Source organism: Theropithecus gelada, chromosome X (genome assembly GCF_003255815.1).
Source record: "Theropithecus gelada isolate Dixy chromosome X, Tgel_1.0, whole genome shotgun sequence".
Classification (NCBI taxonomy): domain Eukaryota; kingdom Metazoa; phylum Chordata; class Mammalia; order Primates; family Cercopithecidae; genus Theropithecus; species Theropithecus gelada.
Window position 1 is genome coordinate 116,363,764 of NC_037689.1, and position 24,087 is coordinate 116,387,850.

The 24,087-nt window shown below is 42.4% G+C and overlaps 1 pseudogene; it reads left to right on the forward strand.

The window, feature by feature from the left end:
• Positions 1–315: 315 nt before the first annotated feature.
• The window catches only part of LOC112615249, a 38,261-nt pseudogene continuing 14,489 nt past the window's right edge, over positions 316–24,087 (forward strand).

Sequence of the window (24,087 nt, forward strand, 5' to 3'; positions counted from 1 at the left end):
GAACTCCAGTTTACATTAAGAGGTGGGACAGGGAATGATCCTGCCCAGCCAGGTGTCAGCAGGAGATGCTGGGACTCAGACAGGTGGGCCAGAAGGGGAGGAAAGTGCCAAAGGAGGAGTAGGGGCATGCTGAGTACAAACTTTGCCTATTTCATAAATATGCCTGGATCATGCCCTGGTGGTCCCCTCTATTGAGTTGGGTAGCTAGATGCTTGTTGACTTCTGCCTTATCTACCTACCAGAAAAACCCTAAGTAAAAGCTTTGAAATTGAATTCAATAAAAATGAGTTTATGAATCCAGTGTACTTAGCCAAAATGAGGGATGAGGACGCCTTCTGGTTGCAGGAGGGCTTTATTCTTTGTTTAGTTTCCTCTTCTGTGTTTCCCCTTTCTCCTCAAAGGCAAGCCATCACTGAGGTCCTAAGGAACTCAATTGTCAAGTATCGAAAACTGCCAGTTTCTATAAGGAAGGGAGTCAGTCTCAGGTGGGAGGATTTAACCTGGAGCTGAAGGCAATAGGACAATCTTTGCACACTGCCTCCAGAAGTAAGCATCCCTTCTGGCCTGGTGCGGTGGCTCATGCCTGTAATCCTAGCGCTTTGGGAGGACAAGGCGGGCAGATCACTTGAGGTCAGGAGTTCAAGACCAGCCTGGTCAACATGGCAAAACCCTGTCCCTAGGAAAAATACAAAAATTACCCGGGGATGGTGGTGTGCACCTGTAATGAGGCGCTTGAACCCGGGGCGACAGTGCGAGAATACATCTTTAAAAAAAGAAAAAAGTAAGCTTCCCTTCTGCCTGGGGTTAACCAGGGTCATGGTCTTTTTCACCTTTTTTTTCTGGAATGAGTCTTGCTCTTGTCGCCAAGGCTGGAGTGCAGTGGCATGATCTCGGCTCACTGCAACCTCTGACTCCTGGGTCCAAGCAATTCTCCTGCCTCAGCCTCCTGAGTAGCTGGGATTACAGGCGCCCACCACCATGCCCAGCTAATTTTTGTACTTTTAGTAGAGAAGGGGTTTCACCATGTTGACCAGGCTGGTCTTGAACTCCTGACCTCAGGTGATCTGCCTGCCTCGGCCTCCCAAAGTGCTGGGATTACAGGTGTGAGCCACCACGTCCATCACCAGTGTTATTTTATAGCTCCCCTCCCAACCACAGACATAAACAACTAATGAAGTAAGGGTGTGTATGTCCAGCAACACAGCTAATTTCCGTCAATTGACCAATGCTCAACAATTGACAAATTAGTATATTGTGCTTGAGTTGACACTTTTACAATCCAATGCTTCATAAAACAGATGGTTGCTTGTTTTATTCATATATAAGTGACTCTTAGTACATCAAAAGGATGTTTAAAACAACAAAAGAATAATCAAAAGCACAATTTATCACCTCGATTCTTAACAGACTCAAGCCATATAATGATACCAGCCTTTGGTTAAATAAGCAAAATGACAGATTGCCAGCAGAGGTATTGTGGCAGGCACAGTCCCACTCCTGATGGATTCTGGCCATGACACCTGTACACCAAGCTGGTGTGTTTAGGTGTGGCCCAGGAAGCGGGAGATCTGAGCATTAAGATATTCCAGACCTCTTCACATTAGTAGTCATAAAGGAAGTGCAATTTGAGAAACAGCAGAAATAAAATACACTTAGGAAGCTAGTAAGGTGTTCTGAGACCCAAATGAGAATGGGAAAGAAATGCATCTTTAGTGCTGATGCAGTCAGGAGCCTTTCATGTTGAGCCTTTCACAAATGAGGTGTGAACATTTTCAACTGGGGTAACAACCTCTCCTCCATTTTTGTTGATCTAATTTTCCATTTCAGTTGCTCCTTCTCTGTACCCAGCCCCACTGTGGGACTGCATGCTAATTATCTCATGGTGGTTATACCATCTGCTGAAAAAGCTGGCAGCTGGGCAATCCCCATCTTCCAAAATTGTGGCCTCCCTCTACCTACCCTGGTACAAAAAAACAGAAGGCAGCGTGTTGACCCCTATACCCTGCTCCAGGGACTGAATCAGCTTCACAGATTGGAGCAGAAACCTAGAACTTAACCCATTCTCCAAGCTGGAGCCTCTGCCTGTGGGGTTCCATACTGAGGTTTTGGGACTCAGCATATATCTATACATTGCCTACGTGGTGGACCCGATGACACGGTCAGTATGACACGGTGAAAGTAATTGATAAGAGTACCAGGCATGTGAGGTTTGTGATCCTAGGTCTGATGTAAAGGAACTAGTTAATTTCTTGGCTACTGCTTTTACCTCTATCAGTAGCCACCTGGGTACACATGATAGCTGTTTGGTCACAAGAGTGTGAGAGAGTATAGATGATCCAGAATAATCTCATCCTCAACCCTAGCAAAAGAACTGAAAGGACATGGCTTATTCATAGATCAGTTGTATCATCTTTTCATAGAAAGGACAGCACAGGCTGAACATAGTGGTTCATGCCTGTAATCCCAGAATTCTGAGAGGCTGAAGCAGGAGGATTGCTTGACGCCAGGAGTTCAAGCCCAGCCTGGGCAATATAGCAAATGCCATTTATTAAAAAAATGATTAAAAATAGCGAGGTGTATGGCCAGGCACGGTGGCTAACACCTGTAATCCCAGCACTTTGGGAGGCTGAGACGGGCAGATCACCTGAAGTCAGGATTTCAAGACCAGCCTGGCCAACGTAGCGAAACCCTGTCTCTACTAAAAATACAAAAATTAGCTGGGCATGGTGGTCCACACCTGTAATCCCAGCTACTCAGGAGGCTGAGGCAGGAGAATCACTTGAATCTGGGAGGTGGAGGTTGCAGTTGGCCGAGATGACGCCACTGCACTCCAGCCTAGCGACAGAGTGAGACTCCATCTAAAAAAAAAAAAGAAAAAATTAAGATATGGTGGTGTATACCTGTGTCCCAACTACTTGGGAGGCTGAGGCAGGAGGATCGCTTGAGCCCAGGAGTTTGAGGTTGCAGTGAGCTGAGATCATGCCATTGCACTCCAGCCTGGGTGGCAAAGCAAGACTCTATCTCAAAAAAAGAAACAATGAAAAAGAAAGGCGGTGTGATCTTTATTCACACCCCCTCTCTAAAAGTATTCTTAAACTTCAGAATAGAAGCAAGGAACATAGGTGTTACACTGGAAAATCATTCCAAGCTGGCAGTATGGAAGAAGGTGAGCAGGGCACACTGTCTCTAGACTAATTTCCCTCCAATTAAGCTTTGAAGGTTTGGTAAGAATAGTTGATGAGATGAGAACAGTAGTTATACACCCTTTCTTTTACATATATTAAAATATTCTAGGCTGGGCATGGTGGCAGTGGCTCAGAGCTGTAATTCCAGTACTTTGGGAAGCCAAGGTGGGCAGATCACCTGAGCTCAGGAGTTTGAGATCAGTCGGGGGTGTGGGGGTGAGAACATGGCAAAACCCTGTCTCTACTAAAAATACAAAAATTAGGCTGGGCATGGTGGCTCATGCCTGTAATCCCAACACTTTGGGAGGCCGAGGTGGGTGAATCACCTGATGTCAGGAATTCGAGACCAGCCTGACCAACATGATGAAACCCCATCTCCACTAAAAATACAAAAATTAGCCAGGTATGGTGGCACGCGCCTATAATCTCAGCTACTCAGGAGGTTGAGGCAGGAGAATCATTTGAACCCGGGAGGCGGAGGTTGCAATGAGCCAAGGTTGTGCCACTGCACTCCAGCCTGGGTGACAGAGTGCAGTCGCACTTAAAAAAAAAAAAAAATTAGTCATGTGTGGTGATGCACATCTGTAGTGCCAGCTACTCGGGAGGCTGAAGCAGGAGAATCGCTTGGGCCTGGAGGCTGAGACAGGAGAATCACTTGGGCCTGGGATGCGGAGGTTGCAGTGAGCCGAGATCATGCCACTGTACTCCAGTCTGAGCAGCAGAGCAAGACCTTGTCTAATAAATAAATAAATAAATAAATAAATTATTAACACTTTATGACAACTGTGAGAGAAGTAATGGAGAACAATATTCACTATCACCTCAAAAATTAGCAGAATTAGGGAGTAAACTTTGATTTGATCAGGAAAAAAAAAGTGGTTTGTTTCCCTCTTTTGAGCCATTGATTTGATCTCAAGGGGACACACCCTTATTGTTGTACAGCTGAGCACTGATATTAATAGCAAGAGGTCAATCACATTTTCCCCTATAACTCTCACTTCCTTTTACTTACCATATTTTGTGACTGGGTTTTTGCAATTTTCTTCTATTGTCATGACCTTGAAAAGAATATAGTCAGCTTCTACCCATTTGTATTAATGTAGGAGAGAAGTGATACAGCTACAAGAAAAGTGTAGATAAACCAAATGTCAAAGAATCATAGGCTGTTCCAACTGGAAGAGCCATAGAAATAACTGAAGCCAGTTCATCACGTTTATGTTTGGAAAAACAGAAACCCAGAGAGAGAAGGTGGCAAACCTGATGATTTCCATTCCTGTTCTCTTTCCAGAATATGATACATGACTTTATTGCCACACACTTTCCTTTCTAATTATGATTTGTAAAGGTTATTAGTTGGCATTCCTGGGACATGTAGCCAATTTGGTGTTAAAAACAATAGATCCAGAGCCATACAAATGGTAGAGAAAGGTAGACCCAAATTAAACATTAATCCTGAACGATCAGATCCAGAGTCGACTCTAGCTTTCATTGGTTAAGTGCTGGCTTTCTCCTAGGTTCTGTCCCTGGCCCTCTTTTCTTCTATTTAGAGTAGCTTTACATTCAGGATTGGTCTATCCGGCAAACGTAAGTCTAACTCTGAATTAGCCCCTCCTGCCCCCTGGCAACTTCCATCCTATTCTTTGCCTTTATGAATTTGTGAATTTGATTATCTTCTATTCCAAATACGAGTGAGATCATGCAGTTTTTCTCTTCTGTATCTTGTTTATTTCACTTAGTATAATGTTCCCAGCTCCATCCATGTTGTCACAAATGGCAGAATTTCCTCCTCCTCCTCCTCCTCCTCCTTCTTCCCCTTCTTCCCCTTCTTCTTCTCTTTCTCCTCCTTCTTCTTCACAGTGTCTTGCTCTGCAGCCTCAGTCTCCTGGGCTCAGGTGATCCTCCTGCCTCAGCCTCCTGAGTAGCTGGGACTATAGGTGTGTACCACCACACCTGGCTAATTTTTCGATTTTTTGTAGAGACAAGGTCTCATTATGTTGCCCAGGCTGGTCTCAAACTCCTGAGCTCAAGCAATACTCCTAGCTCAGCCTCCCAAAGTGCCGGATTGCAGGTGTGAGCCACTGCACCCAGCCTTTCCTTCTTTTTTGAGGTTGAATAATATTCCATTATATATCTATACACCACAGTTTCTGTATCCATTCATTCATCAAAGGACATTTAGGTTGTTTCTACACCATAGCTACTGTGAATAATGCTGCAGTGAACATGGAAATGTAGCTATCTCGTCAAGATGCTGATTTCATTTCCTTTGGATGTATACCCAGAAGCAGGATTGCTGGATCATTTGGTAGTTCTATTTTTAATTTTTGAGGAGCCTTCATATTATTTTCCATAATGGCTGTACTAATATACATTTTTACCAGCAGCGTACAAGAGTTCTCTTTTTCCCACATCTTCACCAACACTTATGTTTTCTCTTTTTGATAGTAGACATTCATTCTAACAGGTTTGAAGTGATATCTCATTGTGATTTTGATTTTCCTTTCCCTGATTAGAGATATTCAGAATCATTTCATATATCTATTAGCAATTTGAATTTCTTCTCTTGAGAAATGTCTATTTAGGTCCTTTGCCCACTTTTTAATTGGCATATTTGTGTTTTTGGCATTGAGCTATATGGGTTCCTTATATATTCTGGGTATTAATCCCTTATTGGATATATAGTTCACAAATATTTTCACCCATTCTGTATGTTGCCTTTGCATTTTGTTGATTATTTCCTTTGCTGTGCAGAAGATTTTTAGTTTGATGAAGCCTCACTTGTCTATTTTTCTTTTATTGCCTGTGCTTTTGCTGTCATGCCAAGACCAATGTCAAAAATACTTTTCTCTGTTTTCTTCTAGAGTTTTGTGGTTTCAGATCTTATGTTTAAGCAATCCATTTTGAGTTGATTTTGTATATGATGTGAGCTAGGGGTCTTAGTCTTTTTTTGATGCTGTAACAGAATACCAAATATTGGATAATTTATAAACAATAGTTTATTTGACTCATGGCCTGGAAGCTGGGAAGTCAAAGAGCATGGCGCCTACATCTGGCAATGGCCCTCATGCTCTATCATCTCATGGCAAAAGGGCAAGACAGAGAAAAAAAAGGGACTGAACTCCCACAATAACTGCATCTCCATTGATAGCAGCATTAATCAATCCATGAAGGTGAAGCCCTTATGTCCTCCTAATCATCTCTTAAGATCCCACCTCTTAATACTCTGACAATGGCAATTAAATTTCAACATGAGTTTTGGAGGGAACATTCAAATTATAGCAGGGTCCAATTTCATTCTTCTGCATGTGGATATCCAGTTTCCCCAACACCATTTGTTGAAGAGACTATCCTTTCCTCATTGTGTGTTCTTGGCACCCTTGTTGAAGATCAGTTAACCATAAATGCATGGGTTTATTTCTGGGCCCTCTATTCTGTTCCATTGGTCTGTATGTCTGTTTTTCTGTCAGTACCATACTGTTTTGATTGCTATAGCTGTGTAATATAATTTGAAGTCAGGAAGTATGATGCTTCTAGCTTCTTGAATTATTGCTTTGGCTATTTGGTGTCCCATACAAATTTTAGGATTCCTTTTCCTATTTCTGTAAAAAATAATTGGGATTTTGGTAGGGATTGCATTTAATCTGTAGATTGCTTTGGCTAGTATGGAAATTTTAACAATATTAATTCTGCCAGTCTGTGAACAGGGGATGTCTTTCCATTTGTTTGTGTCTTTTAAAATTTCTTCCATCAATGTTTTGTAATTTCTAGTATACAAATTTTTCACCTCTTTGGCTAAGTTAATTCCTAAGGATTTTATTCTTTTTGCTGCTAATATAAATGGGATTTTTTAAAATTTGCATTTCAGATAGTTTGTTGTTAGTTTATGGAAACAACATTAATTTTTTAACTTTTATTTTAGGTCCAGGAGTATATGTGCAGATTTCTTATTTAGATAAATTGTGTGTCGTGGACATTTGGTGTGCAGATTATTTTGTTGCCTAGGTAATAAACATCGTACCTAATAGGTAGTTTTTTGATCCTCACCTTCCTCCCACCCTCCGTTTTCAAACAGACCCTGGTGTCTGTTGTTCCCTTCTTTGTGTCCATGTGCACTCCACGTTTAGCTTACACTTATAAGTGAGAACATGCAGTATTTGGTTTTCTCTTCCTGCATTAGTTTGCTTAGGATAATGGCTTTCAGCTCCATTCACATTGCTGCAAAGGACATGATCTTGGGTTTTCTGTTTTTGTTTTTGTTTTGTTTTGTTTTTGAGACAGGGTTTCACTCTTGTCACCCAGGGTGGAGTGCAGTGGCACAATCTCAGCTCACTGCACATTCCATCTCCTGGGTCCAAGCGATTCTCCCACCTCAGCCTCCCGAATAGCTGGGATTACAGGTGCCTGCCACCACACCTGGCTAATTTTTGTATTTTTAGTAGAGACAGGGTTTCACCATGTTGGACAGGCTGGTCTTGAACTCCTGACCTCAGGTGATCTGCCTGCCTTGGCCTCCCAAAGTGCTGGATTACAGACGTGAGCCACCGCGCCTGGCTAATCTTGTTTTTTTTTTTCAGTATCTTGCTCTGATGCCCAGGCTAAAGTGCAGTGGGGTGATCTCGGCTCACTGCAACCTCTGCCTCCCAGGTTCAAGTGATTCTCCCACCTCAGCCTCCAGAGTAGCTGGGACTACAGGCGTGTGCCACTATGCCTGGCTAATTTTTTGTATTTTTAGTAGAGATGGGGTTTCACCATGTTAGCCAGGATAGTCTTGATCTCCTGACCTTGTGATCTGCCCGCCTCACCCTCCCAAAGTGCTGGGATTACAGGTATGTGCCACCATGCCCGGCCAATCTTGTTCTTTTTATGACTGTACCCCATAGTATATATGTACCACATTTTCCATGGTATGTATGTACCATATTTTCTTTATCCATTCTACCATTGATGGGCATTTAGGTTGATTCCTCTTTTCTATTGTGAGTAGTGTTGCAGTGAACATACGTGAGAAATGACACTAATTTTTGCATATTGGTTTTGTATCCTGCAACTTTACCCAGTTTATTTATTAGTTCTAGCAGTTATTTTGGTAGCATCTTTAGGGTTTTTCTGCATATATGATCATGTCATCAGCATATATAAATCATTATACTTCTCTTTTTATTTGGATGTCTTTTATTTCTTTCTCTTGCCTAACTATTCTGGCTAAGATTTCCGGTACTGTGTTGAATAGCAGGACAAGAGTGGGCATTCTTGTCTTGTTCCAGATCTTAGAGGAAAAAATTTCAGTTTTTCTCCATTGCTTATATGATGCTTGTGATGGTTTTTAATATTTGGCCTTTATTTTGTTAAGGTAAGTTCCCTCTGTACTTATTTTGTTGAGGGTTTTTATCATGAAGGGATGTTGAATTTTGTAAAATACTTTCTTTGTGTCTATTGAAATGGTCATATGGTTCTGCTTTCATCTAATTAATGTGGTGTATCACATTGATTGATTTGATATATTTGTGTATTGAACTGTCCTTGCATCCCACTTGATCATGGTGTATAATCCTTTTAATGTGTTATTGAATTTGGTTTGCTAATATTTTATTACAGGTTTTTGCATCTACGTTCATTAGGGATATTGGCCTATAGTTTTCTTTACTTGTGATGTCTTGTCTGGCTCATGGTATCAGAGTAATGCTGGCCTTATAAAATGAGTTTGGAAGTGTTCCTTCTTCCATTTTTTGGAAGAGTTTAAGAAATTTTGGTATTAATTATTCTTTGAGTGTTTTGTAGAATTTTCCAAAGCTTGTCTAGTCCTGGACTTTTCTTTGTTGGAAGCTTTTTGATTACTGACCCTATCTCTTTGTTTCCTTTCTTTTTCTTTTCTTTTCTTTTTTTCTTTTTGTTGAGACAGAGTCTCACTCTGTCACCCAGACTGGAGTGCAGTGGTGTGATCTTGGCTCATTGCAAGCTCTGCCTCCTGGGTTAACGCCATTCTCCTGCTTCAGCCTCCCGAGTAGCTGGGACTACAGGCGCCCGCCACCACGCCTGGCTAATATTTTTATATTTTTAGTAGAGATGGGGTTTCACCATGTTAGCCAGGATGGTCTCGATCTCCTGACCTCGTGATCCGCCTGCCTTGCCCTCCCAAAGTGCTGGGATTACAGGTGTGAGCCACTGCACCCGGCCTTATCTCTTTGTTTCTTATTGGTCTCTTCAGACTTTCTATTTCTTCTTGATTCAGTCTTGGTAAGTTGTGTGTTTCTAGCAATTTATTCATTTTTTTCTAGGTTATTCAACCTAGAAACCTAGGTTGTTCATAATAGTCCCTTATGATCCATTTTCTGCATCATCCATTGTAATGTCTCCAGTATCATTTCTGATGTTCTTTTTTCTTTCTCTTTTTTTTTTCTGTCACTGTCCACCTAGAGATACATTTCTGATTCTATTAATTTGTGTTTTCTCTCTTTTTTTTCTTAGTGTAAGTTTGTTAATTTTATCTTATTGATTGCCTGTTTCATTCCACTGCTGTCTGAGAAGATACTTGGTATGATTTCAATATTCTTAAATTTGTTAAGACTCATTTTGTGATCTAACATGTGATCTATCCTGCAGAATGTTCCATGTGCACTAAAAGAGAATATGTATTCTGCTGCTCTTGGGTAGAGAATTCTGTAATGTCTGTTAGGTCCATTTAGTCTATAGTGTTGTTCAAGTAAGCTGTTTTTTAATTGATTTTCTGCCTGGATGTTCTATCTATTATTAAAAGTGGGGTATTGAAGTTTCCTACTGCTATTGTAGTACTGTCCATTCCTCCCTTCAGATCTGTCAATATTTGTTTTAAATATTTAGGTGCTCTGATGCTGGGTGCATATATATGTATAATTATTATATTTTCCTGCAGAGTTGATCCTTTTATCATTCCATAATGACCTTATTTGTCTCTAGTGACAGGTTTTGACTTAAAGCCTATTTTGTCTGTATAAGTATAGCCACCCCTGTTCTATTTTGGTTATGATTTGTATGGAATATCTTTTTCCTCATTCCTTCCCTTTCAGCCTATGTGTGTCTTTATATCTAATGTCAGTGTCTTGTAAATAGCATATCACTGCATCTTGTTTCTTATTCATTCAACCACTCTATGCCTTTAGATTGGAGAGTTTAGTCCATTAACATTGAAAATAATTATTGGCACATAAGGACTTACTATTGCTATTTTATTATTTTTATCTGTTTTGCAGTTCTTTCATTTCTCTCTTGCTGTCATCTTTTGTTATGTAATTGTTTTTGTAGTTTATCATCTACTGATTGAACCACTTGCAGCAGTCTCTCTGCCTAATTTGTTTCCCTGCCTCCATAATTGCCCTTCTTCAATTCTATTGCAAATTTATTTATTTATTTTTATTTTATTTTACTTTTATTTTTTATTTTTTTGAGACAGAGTCTCATTCTGTTGCCCAGGCTGGAGTGCAGTGGCACGATCTCAGCTCACTGCAATCTCCGCCTCCTGGGTTCAAGCGATTCTCCTGCCTAAACCTCCCGAGTAGCTGGGATTACAGGCGCCTGCCACTATACCCAGCTAATTTTTTGTATTTTTAGTAGAGACAGGGTTTCACCATGTTGGCCAGGCTTGTCTCGAACTCCTAACCTTGTGATTCGCCCACCTCGGCCTCCCAAAGTGCTAGGCTTAGAGGTGTGAGCCACCTCCCCCAGCCTGCAAATTTATTTAAACCAGTTGAGCCTCTCACATCATCCAGTACATTTCAGTGATATCAGTAGCTTCTAATGATTAGAGGTAGCTATGGAGTTTAGTTCTTCCTCATCCTCCACAATCTCCCAACTAGTTGGTATGTTCTAATGAAAACACAAATTTGGCGCAATTCTGTCAATCATGCATTTTTTAGCACTTATTCTGGAAGCCTGTCTTCACAAGTTCTGTTAAGCCCCATGTAGGAACAGTTCACTTGAAGCACATGCAGCAGTTCTCCAGTGGTAGCAACATTTTTGCTCAATGGCTAGACCAGGCAATAGAATGTTCCATTACGTGTCAGGATGTGGAAACTAGTAGATTCCTAGAACTAAGACGCCACTCTGGGATCACCAGTTTTTTAGGCTTCATTCATGTGAGGGTAGAGAGACGTGTCCATCCATATATCTAGAACACCATTTATTTCATGAATGAATGACTCTTTTATGTGAATGAGCAAACCCTCTAGTGTAGGTTTAGGTAGATTGGGTGCAGTTTTTCAGTAGCTGCCTCTGGAGTGTGGACTCACAATTAGTGTCTTTATATGCAAACTAAGTGCGGCTGGAATGTGTTCATCACTGGGGGTACTTCAGATATTAACTGCCCCTAGAGTATATGTATATCTACATGTACATGTATATAAGTGTATGTGTATCTCACACTGTCTCTGCAGAGTATTTTTAAGTAAATTGTAGGTCATATAACAAATCTACTCTCCCATATATATCTGTCTACATGGTTCCCCTACATAAAACTCTTTTCTTCTATGATTCCTTGTTGCCTACAAAATAAAGTCCAAATTCCTTCAAGTGACCTATAGAACGCCCCTGTCCAGAACAGCCCCTACCTCTTCCTTGCTTGTGCTTTATGGTCTAGTGGAGAATTGCCAAACTGCTTGTAATTAGCCTCCATCAACAATACTGCTGTATGCCTGTGTTTTGTGCTCATGCTCTCCCCCTGCCTGGTAAACCTTTCCCATCTTCACCTGGCTCTTTTTTTTTTTTTTGAAACAGAGGCTCGCTCTGTTACCCAGGCTGACGTGCAGTGCAGTGGTGTGATCTCGGCTCACCACAACCTCCAACTCCCTAGTTCAATTGATTCTCCTGCCTCAGCCTCCCGAGTAGCTGGGATTACAGACACGCACCACCACGCCTGGCTAATTTTTGTATTTTTAGTAGAGACGGGTTTTCACCATGTTGGCCAGGATGGTCTCAATCTCCTGACCTCGTGATCCGCCCACCTTGGCCTCCCAAAGTGCTGGGATTACAGACGTGAGCCACCGCGCCCGGCCCTCACCTGGCTAACTCCTATTCATCTTCTGTGACTCAGCTCCAGGCATCAGTCCTTCCAAAAAGCTTTCCCGTAACCTCATTTGGAGTTAAGCTTATTCATTTTATCTAACACTTGTGTAGTGCTTACTCTGTGTCAGGAATTAGTCTAAGCACATTTAATCCTCACAACTCTATGAATTAGGTTTTGTTATTATCTTGATTTTCAGATGAGGAAACTGAGGCACATAGAGGTTTAAGTTGCCCATGTTCACATAATTTGTAAGTGACAGATTCACACTTCAGATCCAGGCTATCTGGCTTTGAAACTGCCTTTGCAAAAATTTTAACAGTGAGAAAATTATGGCAATGGGGGAGATGCGATCTAGCCAGTCCCCATCTTGCCTTTAGCCTTCAAGCTACCCTTAATTATTCCTGGGCTTAGGCTAAGCTAACTTTGGGAGATATTTAGTTTATGTTTTATTTTTATTTTTATTTTGAGACAGAGTCTTGCACTGTCACCAAGGCTGGAATGCAGTGGTACGATCTCGGCTCACTGCAAACTCTGCCTCCTATGTGCAAGTGATTCTTGTGCCTCAGCCTCCCAAGTAGCTGGTACTACAGGCGTGCACCACCACACCTGTCTAATTTTCGCATTTTTAGTAGAAGCAGGGTTTCGCCATGTTGGCCAGGCTGGTCTGGAACTCCTGGCCTCAAGCGATCTGCCCACCTCAGCCTCCCAAAGTTCTGGGATTACAGACGTGTGCTACCATGCTGGGCCTATAGTTTAAATGCTAATAGTCCTTCCCCAAAACTCAACTTCCTTTTAAAAGCTAATGAGAGACCACCAGGTTAGGAGGATAGAGGAGCCTGAATTCTGCCAAAGTGTAGACATAAATGATTGCCAACCATTATTCCAGAGATCACCAGATATGCAACTTCCCCATTTACTCCTGCAGATAACATCACTATTGTAGAACCTAAGATTGGCTTTTTGAGATATCATTTCAGGTTTTCCGTGTGTCTGACGGACTGATGGCTCCACCTGAACCTGCCAACCACTCCTGTGGTCTCAACCAAAAGTGACTCGGTGCGCATGAGGACCATTTCCCACATCCCCATGTTTGCACCCCTACCAATCAGCAGCAAGCACCCGTTGCTTAGCTACCCCCACCCCTTCTCCTAAACTGTCTTTGAAAGACCCTAGCCCCTAAATTATCAGGGAGACTGATTTCAATGATGACTCCATCTCTCACATGGCATGGCTAGCCTCATATCTATTAAATTCTTTTTTTGGGGGGTGGGGGCGGGTAGAGGGTCTCACTCTGTCATCCAGGCTGAGTGCAGTGGTGCAGTCATGGCTCACTGCAGCCTCAAACTCCCAGGCTCAAGAGATCCTCCCATCTCAGCCTCCTGAGTAGCTGGGACCACAGGTATGTGCCACCGCACCCTGCTAATTTTTGTATTTTTTGTAGAGACAGGGTCTCGCCATGTTGCCAAGGCTGGTCTCCAACTCCTGGGCTCAAGTGATCCACCTGCCTTGGCCTCCAAAAGTGCTGGGACTACAGGCATGAGCCACTGTGCCTGGCCTAAACTCTTTCTGTATTGCAATGCCGTGGTCTGATTTTGTCTGTGCTGTGGGCAGAAGAACCCATCAGGCAGTTATAGCTTTGGAGTCTGTGCTCTTAATCCATATGCAGTGCTACTTCCCAAGGGCACATCCTCTGTATTCCAGCAGCACCATAGGCATGCTTGTATCTTAGCATTTAGCATAATAATTCAAAAATGCTTCATTTTGTATGTGCCTGCTAGTTTACCATGAGGCTCTTAAAATGTATTAATATCTGAGGCAGTATGGTGTAGTGGTTAAGATCATGGAGTTTGGAATTAGATAGAATTGGGGTTAAGTTCCATCTCTGCTATGTATTGAGTATGTAAACTTAGGCAAATTATTTAACCTTTCTTTTCTTTTCTTTTCTTTTTTCTTTTTTTGAGACAGAGTCTTGCTCTGTTGCCCAGGCTGGAGTGCAGTGGCACGATGTTGGCTCACTGCAACGTCTGCCTCCCAGGTTCAAGCGATTCTGCTACCTCAGCCTCCCGAGTAGCTGAGACTACAGGTGTGCACCACCATGCCCAGCAATTTTTTGTATTTTTAGTAGAGATGGGGTTTCACTATGTTGACCAGGCTGGTCTCGAACTCCTGACCTCAGGTGATCTGCCTGTCTTGGCCTCCCAAAGCGCTGGGATTGCAGGCATGCACCACCGTGCCTGGCCAAATTATTTAACCTTTCTATGACTTGCTTTTTTCCCTGTAACGTGGGTATCTTCTCATTCCTAGCTGGTGCTTTTCCCTAGGCTTGAACATTTCCAGTCTATTTCTGAGCCCTCCATGGTTTGTTTCTGACCACCTGGACAGAAAAAGAGAGGACAATTCCAGCCTTGTCCTGAACATAAAACCACTAGCATCGACCTGAGTTTATTTTGTGCACTGTGTGCTTTGACTCATGTCCAGATCCTCTTCCTCACTCTGGAACCCCCTACAGATCCCTCATGATCTGGCTAGAGACCATATAAAGTGGGGCTAAGAATACCTCACAGGGTAATGGAAAGAATGAAATGACATGATGTATCTAAAGCACCTGGCAGAGGGTCTTACATAGTAAGAAACTCTGAGTAATGCCTGACACTTATAACTCATTATTAATATCTCTCCATCTCCAGCAACCAGCACGGTGCCTGGACAATAGACATTTGAGAACTATTTGTTGAACTGAACTATTTTGGAAAACTTCAGGCTGACATAGATATCTGACGCATATCTTAGTATATATGATTTCAGAAATGATTCTCTGTAGTTAAGTAGAACGTGCTACCTCACTTTGCTAGGGCACCCAAAAGAGTTTTACCTCCAAAGAGTAAACAGCCCTGTAACTCTCCAGTCATGCAACTAATAAGCATATCTTTCTGGTCCTTGAAGCCATCAATTTTAATGCAGCTGAAGCTCAGATGGGATAGCTCATCACTTTGAAGTGAGACTTGTTATCGTAAGTCATCTCATCATCATTCAAAATGAAAGAGAACCCCATTTCATTTCCTTTCCTTAGAATAAGGGCTTCAGAACTCCCCAGGGCTAGCTTGTCTCATTGGATCTCTGACCTTTTCAGTATTGAAATTCCTATGCAAATTTCCTTCTCAGCATCCCAGGGCTTTGATCCTTTGTGCGATGAATTTTATTTGTCAAATGGATGAAAAATGCAGTTATCAGACATGCCCAAGGTCACCTTTGGAGAGTGTTGTGGTAACAAATGTCCCCAAATGCGACCATTGATTTTCTCTTCCTTTGAGAATCTTGAAGAGCCTCTAGGTCAACCCCATTATCATCAGTGATCACTTCTCAGAAGTTTAGGTAGAGAGAGAAAGTGGATGAAATTTAACTGAATTTGTGTCAATCCCAGTCATTGTCTAAAATCTAGCAGTTCAACTAAACCTCTGATAGTTGGTTATGTTGTCACTTTTCTCTTTTTCCTGAAAACTACTATATGGAACCTCCCACCTACCACCAACATGCACAAAAAAGCCCAACTAGCGGAGGGTTATGGATACACAGGTGCTGAGGGGATTTAATTTGAGGAAAGAATGACTCTAGTGTGGTTTTGATCAGGAGAGGCTGCCTGGAGAAGGTCTCTAGCCAGACCGTGAAGGACTGGTAGGGGGTTCCAGAGTCGAGGAAGAGGATCTGGATGTGAGGCAAAGCACGTGGTGTGCACATAATAAACTAGGGTGGATGCTAGTGGTTTTATGCTCAGGGCAAGACTGGGATTGCCCTCTCTTCTGTCCAAATCATCAGAAACAAACCATGGAAGGTCAAGAGACACAGAGGCTGAAAATGTTCACCCCTAGGGAAAAGCACTTGCTAGGAGTGGGAGATATAATTTCTTTTCTTTTCTTTTCTTTTTTTGGAGACGATGTCTTGTAATATTTCCCAGGCTGGAGTGCAGTGGCAATTCACAGGCACGGCCACAGCTCACTGCAGTATTGAACTCCTGGGCTCAAGTGATCCTCCCACTATGTCCAGCAAAAAATATGATTTCTGATCTTTATTCTACCACTGACTTGTTCTATAATGATGGTCAGGTCATTTAAACCTCTCTTAGATAATTTCCTTGTCAATAAGATAGATGTATAATCAGGCTACCACACAGAACTGGTGGGAGGATTATATGAGAGCTCACAAATATCCATCAGATATAAGTTACTGAGATACTATTATTAAAATGTAGATATCACAGGAAGAGAGACCACCTTCAGTCTTGTCAGCTTGCATCCTATTGGATAATTAATGCCAGCTGCTCAAGGACCCCACGAAATCAGCATCAAGTACAGAGAAGAGAGAGAATTTTTTTTTAAACAAATGAAGAAACCAAATCTCAAAGAGCTTTAATTGCTACCCAGTTGTTAAGCAGGGACTATGCCAAATTATTTATCATAAATGTAAATTACTTCACTGTTTTGTGCCAAGACCCTGGAAACCTATTTGTATCTCTTCGGAAGGCCCTGCCTTCTACAGGAAGGTTCTGCCAGACATGGTGGGAGGATCCCTTGAGCCCAGAAGTTCGAGGCTGCAGTGAGCTATGATTGTGCTGGGAATTGGTGAGAATTTCAAGGGTAAGTGGAAAGTTACTGAGGAGAGTATTTTGGAGGTTGGCAGCTAATCTCAGATACAAATAGTTTAATCACTTCGTGTGCCTTAATCCACACTGATCTCTGAGTGACTTGATAGCCCCTTAAACTTCAGTAGGTAAACCTGTTTACTTCTACTGGTACAGAATTCTAATAAAAATAAATGTATTTTGTGTACTTTTGCACAACTTTGTAAATTTTGATTCTATTCTATGTAAACTACAACTATATATCATTCCTTTGAGCCTAACTTAGAAGAGAGAACTGGGAGTTGATAACACTGAAAAAGGTGGTAATATCATAGGCAAATATAGCAAACGTTTTTATAGGGAAGTCTCAGGAGAAACGAAGCAAGTGAAAGTAAAGTGAGCATGGCAAAGAGTTGCACTTGGTAGGATCAGGGTTCAGGGAGTTCAAGTTTATATCAAGGTATGTCAGCACGTGCCTAGGTAGACGGAGAGGAAGAATGAGAGGCAGAGAAGGGAGAAAAGGGGAGAGGAGAGAGAGGGAGAGAGAGAGACAGGAGAGAAGGAGGTAGAAGGAGAAGGAGGGGGGCAAGAGGAGAGGAGGGAGCAGGCGCGCACACACACACACACGTGTACCCACGTGTGCATGCAATCCTGCTGCTCTCCCACACCTGGTAAGTGTGTCAGAGCCCTCCTGGTGCTTGTCCTTATTCATCAAAGCCACTCCAATCCTCTTTCTAGTCTAGTCAATCACTCCTCTTCTCCGCTACCAGGGAAACTTGACTGAGAGGAAGAGAAAGCTAAAGAAGTATCAAATTCCTCTCTAAGACATCTTCACTAGTCTTCCAGAACATCTCTCCCTTGAGAAGCAGAACTCTGAGGTCCGGGAAGACCTTCCAACCACTCCACTGAGACATTGCTATGGCTGCCTCCTCTTCACTTTCTGGCCTCTTGAGCCAACATTCAACATGATCTTCATGAGAGGTTGTCAGTTACCTTTCTAAAAACGTATTTGACTAGATTTCTTCATGATATTTCAAAATATAAAGGCAGAAAATAACTTAAACTTTAAACAAATTTAAATTTAAACAATCTAAAAGGGAATTTAAGTAAACGTATGACTTTGTTGCAGAGGTTCTAGGTTTCCTTTTTTACAAAAGGATGGGAGATTTTAAAGCAACTGCTCTCTTTGACTAACCCAGAAAAATCTTTCTTCCTTTATCTCCTTTGTATTTAGCCCCAATATCTGAGAGAATTTTAAACATAGTTTTTCTAGGATTGGTGCCTAAGAGTCATTCCCTTAGGAAAACCCTACAGTTTTTTACACCTTTGTTGAATGAAGGAGCTGGTGGAAGTTCAAATTTGTATGTTAACATGTGACTTTAATTAGAGTCTGAGGATGGCCACTTGTTAATAATTTCACACTGCATCATTTTTAAAAAACAGCACTTTTGTTCTGGTGAAGAGAGAGGCACTGGAATTCATCCCCATTGTCCGCTCCCCACCCAGTGTATTTTACAGAAATTCTTAACAAGTTTAATAGTGTGCTATTATAACATAATTGCAGCATTACACCAGAAGCATTATCAATACTAAGTATTCTCCAATTTAGAATGCATGAATAAACTCTCTAAAACTCTTAAGAGTATCAATTTTTCTTAGCTAAACAAACTAAGTTCAAAAGGTAAAAGGAATATTTCTTCTTATATTGAAGGTGGCATGTATTTGGGAGTAGTGTTTTGATAAGCGTTTGTGAGCTCCCTGCTGGTGAATTTTAAAACCTCCTTGGCAATCTCATGGTAACTATGAGGAGTGCCAAAGTGTCTAGAGAATTATTATGTATCTGTTATGGTAACACTAGCTCCGTCACTTTCAACATATGGCATCAGAAGTCACCCTGGATGCTGACAACCAGTCAACACATGAGAAATGAGAAAGAGTGGCTTCTTAGATTGGCCTGAATGTCATACATACCTGTCATAAGGTCCCACCTAGATGCAAGAGGAACTAAGAAATGGTAGTTCTGATCTGCAGAGCCACCTCACTGCCACAATTTAGCATGATGAAAGGACAGTACTGGCAGTACTGATATTTGGGGGATAGTTAAGTGGCTTTGCCACAGTTGTATTTTGTCAGTTATTAGGTTATTGTCTCAGCTCTGAACCCACTTTTTTTTTTTTTTTTTTTTTTTTTTTTTTTGAGACTGAGTCTTGCTCTATCACCCAGGCTAGAGTGTAGTGGCGGGATCTCGGCTCACTGCAACCTCCGCCTCCTGGGTTCAAGCAATTCTCCTGCCTCAGCCTCCTGAGTAGCTGGGATTACAGGCGACTGCCACCACGTCTGGCTAGTTTTTGTATTTTCAGTAGAGACGGAGTTTCACCATGTTGGCCAGGCTGGTCTCGAACTCCTGACCTCAAGTGGCCCGCCTCCGCCTCCCAAAGTTCTGGGATTACAAGAGTGAGTGAGCCACCCTGCCTGGTTCCAAACCCACTCTTCTATACCCTACTTCATGATGCTAGCAATAGGACACTGCAAACCACAAGTCAGTTTTGTCTGCTGGCTTTGTGTTAGCTTCTGACAATAGGGGTCCGTAGAGGGGGATTGCAAAGCTGAAGGAGAAAAGGACTTGCTCCTAGGTGTTTGCTGACTGTGGGTTGCCTGTCTGCTTGTAGTTCCTATGAGCGCCACCCTGGCCTTGCCTCTTTACCCTGGAAAGAGCAAGTCCTTTCTATAGAATTGAGTGAGTCCAGTTTGCAGTTTTTCCATCACTTGAAAGAACCAATCTCGGCCGGGCGCCGTTGCTCATGTCTGTAATCCCAACACTTTGGGAGGCCGAGGTGGGCAGATCACGGGGTCAGGAGATGGAGACCATCCTGGCCAACATGGTGAAACCCCGTCTCTACTGAAATACAAAAAATTAACTGGACGTGGTGGCACTTGCCTGTAGTCCCAGCTACTCGGGAGGCTGAGACAGGGGAATCATTTGCACCCGGGTGGCGGAAGTTGCAGTGAGCCGAGATTGCGCCACTGCACTCCAGCCTGGCGACAAAGCAAAACTCCCTCTCAAGAAAAAAAAAAAAAAGTAAGAACCAATCTCATCATGCCCTGCTCACAGACACCACCAACAGTCTGTGCTCCTCCTTAGAAGTCTGGGTCCCAGCATCACAGGGACCCTCTTCCAAGCTCAGAGATTTCAGCACCAGCAAGCAGATGACCCCTTTTCAGAAGTATGGGTTTTAGTGGCCGGGCGCGGTGGCTCACGCCTGTAATCCCAGCACTAGGAGGCCGAGGCGGGCGGATCACGAGGTCAGGAGATTGAGATCGTCCCGGCTAACACGATGAAACCCAGTCTCTACTGAAAATACAAAGAATTAGCCGGGCATGGTGGTGGGCTCCTGTAGTCCCAGCTGTTCGAGAGGCTGAGGCAGGAGAATCGCTTGAACCTGGGAGGCGGAGGTGGCAGTGAGTCGAGATTGCACCACTGCACTCCAGCCTGGGCAACAGAGCGAGACTCCGTCTCAAAAACAAAAAAACAAAAACAAACCAAAAAAACAAGTATGGGTTTTAGCTCCTTGCAGCCCCTCCCCCAAGTTTTAATAATTACAACTCCCTTTTCCCCCTAGCCTAGGCTTCCTAGGCTTCTTGATATGTTTTTAGATTTCATAAAATTTACAGTTGAAAATATGGATTGGCCAGGCTCAGTGGCTCATGCCTGTAATCCCAGCACTTTGGGAGGCCGAGGCAGGTGGATCACCTGAGGTCAGGAGTTCAAGACCAGCCTGGCCAACATGGCAAAACTCTGTCTCTACTAAAAATACAAAAATTAGCCAGGTGTGGTGGCGTGTGCCTGTAACCCCTGCTACTCAGGAGGCTGAGGCAGGAGAATCAATTGAACCCGGGAGGCGGAGGTTACAGTGAGTCAAGATTGCGTCACTGTGCTCCAGCCTGGGTGACACAGTGAGACTCTGTCTAAAAAAAAAAAGAAAGAAAGAAAGAAAATATGGATTCACATACTCAAGTTGTTCCAAGCATACTTAACATTTTTCATTAGCAGAATTATAAATTTGTAACTTTTTACTTTGGGATAATTATATACTCAAAAGAAGTTGAAATAAATAGTACAGAGACGTTCCATGTACCTATCACACAGCTTCTCCTATTGGTGACATTTTCTGTAATTATAGTGTATTGTCAAAACCAGAACATTAACTGGCACAATGCAACTAACCAGACTGGAAGTCTTAATTAGGTTTCAGCAGTTTTGGCATACATGTATTGTTTTTTTGTATGTCTTTGTGATTATATAACATTTCCTCACGTGTATAGATTTTTAAAAATTGTTTAATTTTATTTTTTGTGCGTACATAGTAGGTGTATGAGGTTCATGACATGTTTTGATACTGGCATGTAATGTATAATAATCACATCATGTAAAATGGGATATCCATCACCTCAAGCATTTATCCTTTGTATTATAAACAATCCAATTATACTCTTATTGTTATTTCAAAATGTACAATTACATTGTTCCTGACTATAGTCACCCTGTTGTGCTATCAAACATTAGGTCTTCTTCATTCTTTTTATTTTTTGTATGCATTAACCATCCCTAACTCCTGCCCTTTCCCCTACTACATTTCCCAGCCTCTGGTAAGCATCCTTTTACTCTCTCTCTCTTTTTTTTTTTTTTTTTTTTTGAGGAGTCTTACTCTGTCGCCCAGGCTAGAGTGCAGTGGTGCTTTCTCGGCTCACTGCAACCTCCGCCTCCTGGGTTCAAGAGATTCTCCTGCCTCAGCCTCCCGAATAGCTGGGACTACAGGCATGTGCCACCATGCCTGGCTAATTTTTATATTTTTACTATAGAATGTGGTTTCGCCGTGTTGGCTAGGCTGGTCTCCAACACCTGACCTCAAGTGATTTGCCTGCCTCAGCCCTCCAAAATGCTGGGATTACAGGTGTGAGACACCACACCTGGCCACCATCCTTCTACTCTCTGTGTCCATAAGTTCAATTGTTTTGAGTTTTAGATCTCACAAATAAGTGACAACATGTGATGATTGTCTTTCTGTACCTGGCTTACTTCATTTAACATAATGACCTCCAGTTCCATCCATGTTACAAATGACAAGATCTCACTCTTTCTTATGACTGAATAGTACACCATTGTGTATAATTACCACATTTCTTTATCCATTCATCTGTTAATGGACACTTAGGTTGCTTCCAAATCATGGCTATTGTGAACAGTGCTGCAACAAACATGGGAGTGTGGATATCTTTTTGATATACTGATTTCCTTTCTTTTGGGTATATGCCCAGTAATGGGATTGCTCAATCTTACGGTAGCTCTCATGTGCATAGATTTGTGTGACCACTACCACTACAATGAAGAGACAGAACTGCTCCATTACTACAATGGAAGTTCCTCATGCTTCCCCTTTATTTTTACTTCCTCCCTTCCCTACAACTAACCCTGGCAGCCACTTATGTATTCTCCATCTATATAATTTTGTCATTTTGAGAATATTATATAAATGGAATCATACAGTATGTGACATTTTGAGACTGGCTTTTTTTTATTATTATTATTTTTTATTTTTGAGACCAAGTCGCACTCTGTTGCCCAGGTTGGAGTGCAGTGGCGTGATCTCAGCTCACTGCAACCTCTGCCATCCAGGTTCAAGTGATTCTTGTGCCTCAGCCTCCCGAGTAGCTGGGACTACAGGCACAGGCCACCACACCTGGCTAATTTTTGCATTTTTAGTAGAGACGGGGTTTCACCACATTGGCCAGGCTGGTCTCAGACTCCTGACCTCAGGTGATCCACCCACCTTGGCCTCCCAAAATGCTGGGATTACCAGCATGAGCCACTGTGCCTAGCTGAAACTGTCCTTTTTATTCAGCACAATGCCCATAAGCTCCATCTAGGTTGTTGGACGTAGCAGTGATATGTTCCTTTTTTATTGCTGAGTAATATTCCATGGTATGGATGTACCACAGTACATTTAACCATTCACCTGCTGAAGGACATTTGACTTATTTTTAAATTTTGGTTATTACAAATAAAGCTGCTGTGAACATCTGAGTATAGGTTTTTCTGTAGGTATGAGTTTTAGTTTCTCTGGGATAAATGCCCAGGAATGTGATTGCTGTGATTGCTGGGCCATATGGTAACTCTATGTTTACCTTTTTTTTTTTGAGGTGGAGTCTCACTCTATCACCCAGGCTGGAGTACAGTGGTGTGATTTTGGCTCACTGCAACCTCCGCCTCCCAGGTTCAAGTGAGTCTACTGCCTAAGCCTCCTGAGTAGTTGGACTACAGGTTCGTGCCACCACGCCCGGTTAATTTTTTGTATTTTTGGTAGAGACGGGGTTTTACCATCTTAGACAGGATGGTCTTGATCTCCTGACCTTGTGATCTGCCTGCCTTGGCCTCCCAAAGTGCTGGGATTACAGGCGTGAGCCACCACGCCCAGCCTATGTTTAACTTTTTAAGAAACTGACAGAATGATTTCTAGAGTGGCTCTACCTTATTATTATTATTATTATTGAGATGGAGTCTTGCTCTGTTACCCAGGCCAGAGTGCAGTGGCATGATCTTGGCTCACTGCAACCTTGGCCTCCCAGGTTCAAGCGATTATCCTGTCTCAGACTCCTGAGTGGCTGAGATTATAGGCGCCCGCCACCATACCTGGCTAATTTTTGTACTTTTAGTAGAGACGGGGTTTTACCGTGTTGGCCAGGCTGGTCTTGAACTCCTGACGTCAAGTGATCTGCCCACTTCAGCCTCCCAAACTGCTGGGATTATAGGCGTGAGCCACTGTGCCCAGCCTGCCTCTACCATTTTACATCCCTACCAAAAATATACGAAAGATCTTATTTCTTGACATCTTCATCAGCATTTGTTGTTATCAGTGTTTTCTTTTTCAGCCATTTGAGTAGGTGCATAACAGCATCTCATTGTGGTTTTAATTCACATATCACTAATGGCTAGTGATACTGAACATCTTTTCATGTATATATCTGCCACCAGTACATTGTCTTTGGTGACATGTCTGTTCAAGTATTTTACCCATTTAAAAACTGGGTGGTTGGTTTACTACAGATGAGTTTTGGGAGTTCTTGATATATTCTGGATATATATTCTTTGTTAGAGATGTGATTTGCAAATATGTTCTCCCTGACTGTAGCTGGTTTTTTTTTTTTTTTTTTGAGACAAGGCCTCACTCTGTTGCCCAGGCTGGAGTGCAGTCGTG